The sequence below is a fragment of the Cryptomeria japonica genome, chromosome 9 (assembly GCF_030272615.1).
Source record: "Cryptomeria japonica chromosome 9, Sugi_1.0, whole genome shotgun sequence".
Classification (NCBI taxonomy): domain Eukaryota; kingdom Viridiplantae; phylum Streptophyta; class Pinopsida; order Cupressales; family Cupressaceae; genus Cryptomeria; species Cryptomeria japonica.
The window spans coordinates 421,430,124-421,438,032 of NC_081413.1; the positions used below are offsets into that span (position 1 = coordinate 421,430,124).

Here is a 7,909-nt window from a genome sequence, read left to right on the forward strand (position 1 = left end):
GTCTTATGTGTGTTGATGTGGTGATTGATTCTGTTATTGTTGTTCATGATCAAATCTAAAGTTAAGGTTAATTTGGTTAAGTTTGGTGAAAATTGATTCAGCCCCCCCCCCCCCCTCTTAGTTTTCATGTTGCTTTGCTGCTAACATGGTCTACTAATAAATAATTTACTTTTAAGGATATTGGTTTACTATGAAAATTATTTCAATATAGGGTTGGAAATTAATTATAAATATGTTGGTGTATTGGTGAAGTTTTCTAAGGGATAAGGATGCATTCATTTATATGAATACCTAGTTATAATATCTTTCAAAGACATGGATTTTATTCACCTTTGATTCTAATTAATCCCCTCAAAATCATAGTAAAAAAATGACTACATAAAATCTAAATTCCAAACACAATATTCAAATAAGAGTAAAATAAATAAGTAAATTTAATGATAAAGAAAAATATCGAATGGGCATTCAATTTCAAATGAGCAGCAAAAGATAAATTATTAAATCTACGTACAATCCTCTCAATGCATCTCTTAGGAGTTAATGTGTAAAAATCCATTATACAATCAAGTTTATATCCTATAATTATGGATCCTATCATTTTCATATAGTTGTAATTGAAGCACAATAGTTTGAAATGATGAACTCTTGTTGTTTTTCTGATTGAAAAGAGGCACTTTGTTGTGGGTAAGTGCACAAAGATGTGACACAATTAAGATACCACTTTTTGTTTTTGTCCCGAAATGGGCATTTTTTGAGCACCAAATGTGGTGCACGCCTAATGGAGCTCAAAACGACCAAGCCTCAAGCTTAGTCAATTCAAAACATGTGGTGCTTAATTATTCACATTTGGCAAGTGCCAACTTTGGCACTCCCCAAATGAAAAATAGCATTTTTCACCTTTTTGCCATCAAATACAAAAGTGCATTTGCATTTTGCTAGCCAAATATAGCTGCTTTTTTAGAATGCTAGAGCCAAATATAAGAATGCATTTTTATTGTCTTCAACTTAGACCCTATCTTCAAACAAGAATATATACATGAAATACAACACTAAAGTATAAGCCACATTTCAATATATCTTTTTCCTTTATTTTTTCTTTCTTATACTTTAAGTTATATTTCATGTATGTATTGGTAGGATGTTTTGAGAGTGGTTTCAAATCTCTAGGAGTTCTAATGTAGATTCTAGGTTTTAGATCTTATAAATTGTTAGACTTGATCAAATTTCAGTAATCAACAGGCTTCCATCAACATTCTCTCAATCTCTCTATCTGACTCTCTTTATCTCCCCAAAAATATAGACATGTCTCTCTCTATCACTCTTCCTCTATCCCCTTTCTACCTCACTTTATCCACTCTCTCCTCTCTCCCCCAAGATCTATCCCTACCTATCTCACCCTTCACTCTCTATTATATGTCTCCTCTCTCTCTTTACACACCTCCCACTCAAACCCTCCCTACCTCTATTTCTCTAGGTCTCTCCCACCCTCTCTCTTTTTACCTTGCCTTCCCTCCTTACCCCCATATCTATCCTTACCTCTCTCTCTCTCTCTCTCTCTCTCACACACACACACACACACACACACACATTTCTACCTCTCCCCTTTTCAAGTTTTTTAATCACTGTCTACCCCTCCCTCCCCCCCCTCTCTCTCTCTCTCTCTCTCTTTCTCCACCTCTCCCTCCCTTTTATAAGGTTTAGGTAGTAGGGTTTAGGATATAAGGTTTAGAGTTTAGGGTATAGGCTTGAGGATATTGTGTGTATTGATACTTCCCTCTATCTCTCCATCTCCCTCCCCCCCCTCTCTCTCTCTCATCTCTCTCACCTCTCTATCTCTCTCCACTCTCTAGGTCTCTCCCTCCTTTTCTTCCTCTCTCCCTCTCTATCTCCCCCTCCCTCCTTACCCCACATATATCTCCCTTCCCCACTCTCTCTTATTAGCTCTCCCTCTCTTATTCTCTCTCTCCATTGTCTAGACCATCACCTCTCCCTCACACTCTCTCTCCCCTCTCTAGGTTTGTCCCTTCCTCCCTCTCCACCTCTCCATCCATATCTCATTACCTAGCACTCTCTGTTCACTTCTATATATCTCACCCATCTCTCTCCCCTCTCTCTCCTCATCTAGGTGTCTCACCCATCCCCCGAATACTCCCCTCCCTTTATGAACTCTCTCTACCCTCACTTCTCTATCTTCTCCTTCCACATGTCCCTCACTCCCTATATCTTCTCCTTCCACATGTCCCTCACTCCCTAAAGTTATACCTCTCTCAACATAATTAATTAAATAATTATAAAATAAATTAAACTTCACCACTCATTAGCATCATAATCAAACCTGTCTACATAATTATTTGACTATTAAGCTCTTTAATATTTAAATTTTAAATTATAAATTATCAACAACCAAACTAATTCCTATTCGATCGACTCTCGAACTATCATAGAGTAGTGTGGGGGACTCTTGAGAAAAATCTTAAGAAAATATTGAGTAATGCTTTTGATTCGGAGCCCACACGCAGCTCATCTACCGTTGGATTCAATTATGATGACAGATAACTCCCTCCTTAAACCATTCAAAAAATCTGCATTTACTAATAAGACCAACGATAAACAGTTGTATTTCCACTATCAATAAATACAAAAGCTAGCCGTTTTTTGGCAGCAGAAAAAAAAATATTATTCCCTTGTCAAAGTAGGTCAGAGCCAGCCCGTGGGTACACCAGTCGCTCAGAAATGGAATAAACCCGTTTACCATACTCTCCATTGCACTGCCTTCTTTAAATACCCTTTCCCATCCTCTCCATTGCACTCAGAGGAATTGTTTTGTTTGTTCATTGTACAGAATAGTTCTCTCTGTGAATTGTGAAATAGCTCTTTCTCTTGTATTATTTCGAAGATTTGTTAAAATGGGTGTGAGAATAGTGAAATCTTTGGCTGGATTTTTGTTGGTGCTGAATTTCTGCATGTATGTTACTGTTGCTTGCATTGCTGGCTGGGCACTCAATAATGCCATTGACCATCATTATGTTACTGGTAAACTCAGATCTTTCCTATTGATTTTTGCTGATTGTTAGTAGTATTACTGTGAATTCTGATTGATTGTAAATGGCTTATGTTTTTTTAGCAGGACCCAAAAGTAGCATACCAGTGGGCTTCTCATTTTCACCATTGTTTTTCCCCATAGGGAATGAAGCCACTGGTTTTCTGGTCATATTTTCCCTCATAGCTGGAGCTGTAGGAGCAGCTTCATGTCTTTCAGGGCTCCATCATCTTCGAGTGTGGACAGCAGAGAGCTTGGCTTCAACTGCTTCATCCGCCATCACTGCTTGAGCTCTTACTCTTCTTGCCATGGGGTAATTATAGAATACATTTGACTGAAATAGGGAAGGGGTTATGAACTATTAAAGTTTACAGGTTTTTTTAATTAAAATCATACGGTTTGAAAAATTTACAAATTCAAAATGATCTTTAATAGGTTCTCTTTCAAATGATTTGTCCTGGATCTATTTAAATAGAACTCTTAACAATACTTGTAAGCCAAAATGAATTCTTTCTTATACTGATATGCATACATATTACAAACCCTGCAGGTTGGCATGCAAAGAGATCCATTTACATGGCAGAAGCCCAAAGCTGTAAGTGGTTTTGCTTTAGTTAGGAATATTTTATATATATCATAATAACTCTCCATAACATTAATTTTTTATACACTGCAAACCTACTTGATAGAAAAGTTCTTCCCTCTATTAGTATTCAAAAGCAGAGAATTTGTGGCTTTTTATATATATGATGATATATTGTCTGTGTAGATCGCTTTGGAAGCCTTCATAATCATTCTGTCTGCAACAAAATTGTTTTACATGATGGTCATCCATGTTGGATTCTTTGCTGGAAATTACTTTTTCTGTGGAGAGAAAGATGTTGCCACCACGACTACTGCAGAGCCTGTAAAAGAAAACACACTTCCAGCTTAGAAAATCAAGTTCAATGTGGGACGAATGTTTGGTCTGGCTTGGGCTTTGTTTTTAAAAGCTTGCAATGCCTTTGATTGTAAGATTGTGTGCCTTTTACTATTTATAAGCCTGTTCTGATGTAAGATTCTTTTATTCAAATTGTGATGTATGGGTTGCAAACTTTTATTTGAGGTGTATGTGGAAGTTACAGTTTATACACATTGGATCGGCTCCATTCGACACAAAGATTCAGATGTTTACAATATGATTAATTCTACATTTTGAATATAAATTTAATGGATCCATGAGATTGGCATTAAAGCATAGTTTATATATATTCACAACAATATGTAAAGTTTTCATACATTATATTTAATTAAAATAGTTTGGACTCTATGACTGTATGCAATTAAGAATGTAATAATAAATCAAATGCGTATATCTTACATTTCTATTATTTGTTTCATATTAGTTACATGTGGGTGTTTCAAATCATTTTTAAAAACTTGTGCTATCATATTATTTTGATTGATTCTTAATTTCCTTTGATTCATTTGACATAAAAAATAGAATCTTAATCCTACTTAGATAATCTCCAAGATCATCAAGCTATCTATCCCAATTCATTTTCACACCCATGAGTCTGATTTAATTAAGTTCTACACTCACAAATCCAACCTATCCAGCTATCCATTATGTCCCAATGCTTATGCCAAAAATTTTAACAAATTTATATATTAAGTCAAGTATAAAAAGGCATCATCCATAATCTATTTTCATTGCTTCTAAATCACCAATTCCTTTTATATTGCATATTTTCTCTAAATTGTATTCTAGAATTCTATCAACTACTATTGAATTAGATCAAATCGCTTGTCATAAGAATACAATCAACATTTAGTAAACTTGCCACTTTTTTTGTCAACACTACGTGTTCATTATTTGTAATTCCTAAAGTGTTTCTCAACAAGTTACAAATTTATTATTTGGTTATAAATTAAAGTTTAGAGTAGTTGGTAAAAATAAATAAAATATGCATTCCAAAATATAAAAATTTAAATAATTATGATTGGAAAAAGAAAAATTATAATTATTTACCTCTCTTATAATGCAACATTGGTAGAAAAAATTGGGCTAAAATTGGTATTGTGTGAAAATATTGAAAAAACACTCTTATTTTAAATACCTTGTATAAAACAATTAGTTACAACACTAATAGGTTATGGATTTTAATGAGTGAGGTTTTTCTTTTCTTTATGTGTGATATAATGTGTGCAAGTTGTGGCTTGGTGGAACAATTCATAATGTGTTTCCATTTGGTGTAACATGATTGCATTATTATGAACATTTCTTACCCCCAATTCAATGCATTCATCTTATTATATTCATCTATACCAAGATTTTATATCAACATCTACAACAATAAAGTGTGATAAAAATTTGTAGAATAAAAATTGAAATATGATACTTAACTCAAAACATGTATGGAAGAATAATATATTGCTAAAGATGCTAGGAACTGATTTCCTAATATGTAAACAAATAGAAACTTCTTAGATGGATCACTCAAAATTTATAAAATGACTCCATTTCACTTTGATTTAAATCTATCCTATGAAAATAAAATCTACATATATCTATAGAAGTGTATCCAATGTGTAGAAATAAAAGAACCCATAAAAGTGAACTAGAAGAAAATTTATGATTTTTGACTTGATGTGCATTGGCTTGCTATACATATAACTAAAGTGGGGTATTATTGAGATAAACTATTTGGAAAGTTAGCTAGGAAATCATTTTTTCTCCTCTAATCAATCTCTTATACAAAATGAGTTAACAAAGGTTAATATATATTAATGTAGATAAAAAAATATATATATAGTATGCCTAAGATTATGATACAAATAAACAATGCAACTTGGATATTCTAACATGTTGCTATGATAATGCTCTCTCTTTTGGAATTTCCTTGCATTTATTTCTTCATAATTTTGAATGGGTAAGGAATGTCTTTAAAGACAACATAGCACAAATTCTCATAAATTAATGCTAGGTTGTCTCACAATGGCTCGTTAAAAAAAGTAAGATTCAAATATAATTTTGAACTTTTGAAGTTTAAGGTTCATACCCATGTATGTGAAAGTGACTTATCTAAAGTAGGGTGGTGAATGGATGATAAAGGATCAAAATTAGTTCATGGGTTGATAAGTTATGATAAGTGTATTATCCAAATTTAGCTCAAGAATATGTTGCTTAAATAGACTTGTTATTGTATAAAGGATAATCTGGTAGGATTAGGCCTAAAACATAAAGGGAAAAGAGCATGGTTTTGAAATGTTCACCATTACATAATGATTATAAGAAACACACTTTGAAAAAGTTGCTACAAATTGAGAAAGTGATTTGAGAATAAATTCCCAAAGCTTTATAAATTGGGAAATACTAATATTGGAAATCGATTTTCCATGTGGTATTTAGTCTACTAAAAAATTTACTCTTAAGAATATTGGTTTACTAAGAAAATTATTTTAATAGAGAGTTGCATTAATTATAGAAGTTGCTCTATTGGTGAAGTTTTCTAAAGGATAAGGATGCATTCCTTTATATGAATATCTAGTTATAATATCTTATAAAGACATAAATTTTACTCATCTTTGATTCTAATTAATCCGCTCAAAATCATAGTTAAAAAAAATGACTACATGAAAACTAAATTCCAAGCACAATATTCAAATAAGACTAAAATAAATAAGTAAATTTAATGATAACGAAAAAATATTGAATGGACATTCAATTTCAAATGAGCAACAAGAGATGAATTATTAGATTAATGTACAATCTTCTCAATGCAAATCTCTTAGATATCCCATAATTATGAATCCTATCAGTTTCATATAGTTGTAAATTAATCACATTATTTTGAAATGATGAACTCTTGTTATTTTACTAATTGAAAAGATGCACTTTGTTGTGAGTAAGTGCACAAAGATGTGACACAATTAAGATGCCACTTTTTGTTTGTGTCCTGAAATGGGGTGTTTTTGAGCACCATATTTGGTCCACGCCAAATGGCTCAAAATGACCAAGCCTCATGCTTAGTCAATTCAAAACATTTGGTGCTCAATTTTTCACATTTGGCGAGCACCAAATTTGGCACTCTCCAAATGAAAAATTATATTTTTCACATTTTTGTCACCAAATACAAAAGTGTATTTACATTTGGCTAGTGCCAAATTTGGTGCTAACCAAATATAAATGCATTTTTAGAATGATAGAGCCAAACATAAGAATTCCTTTTATATTGTCTTCAAGTTAGACCCTATCTCTAAAGAAGAATATTTACATGAAATACAACATTAAAGTATAAGACACATTTCAATATATATTTTTCCTTTCTATTTTCTTTCTTATACTTTAAGTTATATTTCATGTATATATTGGTAGGATGTTTGAGAGTGGTTTCAGATTTCTAGGAGTTATAATATAGATTCTAGGTTTTAGATCTTATAATTTTTTAGACTTGGTCAAATTTTAGTAATCAACAAGCTTCCATCAAAATTCTCTCAATCTCTCTCTCACTCTCTTCATCTCTCCCAAACTCTAGAATTGTCTCTCTCTATCACTCTTCCTCTATCCTCTTTCTACCTCTCTTTATACACTCTCTTCTCTCTCCCTCTCACTTCCTCCCTCTATATCTGGGTAAAAACACAATGTTGTGTCACACTTTTATAAAGGAAGTGGCCAATACAACTAAAGTTGTTTAACTTCAACCACATAAAAGTGGCATTTCCAAATTAAATTTTAAAATGATGTAAACTGATCAAATGTAGAAATATTAAATGAAATTTGTCTGTTGTTATTTTTTAATTTTTTTTTTTAAATGATATATTTTTTTATATATTCTATTGGAGTTGAGGAAAAATCAACTCTACAGCTCCCAAAGATCACCTACATGC

General features: G+C 32.5%; 1 pseudogene; it reads left to right on the plus strand.

The window, feature by feature from the left end:
* The first annotated feature begins 2,644 nt into the window (after positions 1-2,644).
* On the plus strand, positions 2,645-4,106 carry LOC131073463 (membrane protein PM19L-like; annotated as a pseudogene).
* The last annotated feature ends 3,803 nt before the right edge of the window (positions 4,107-7,909 follow it).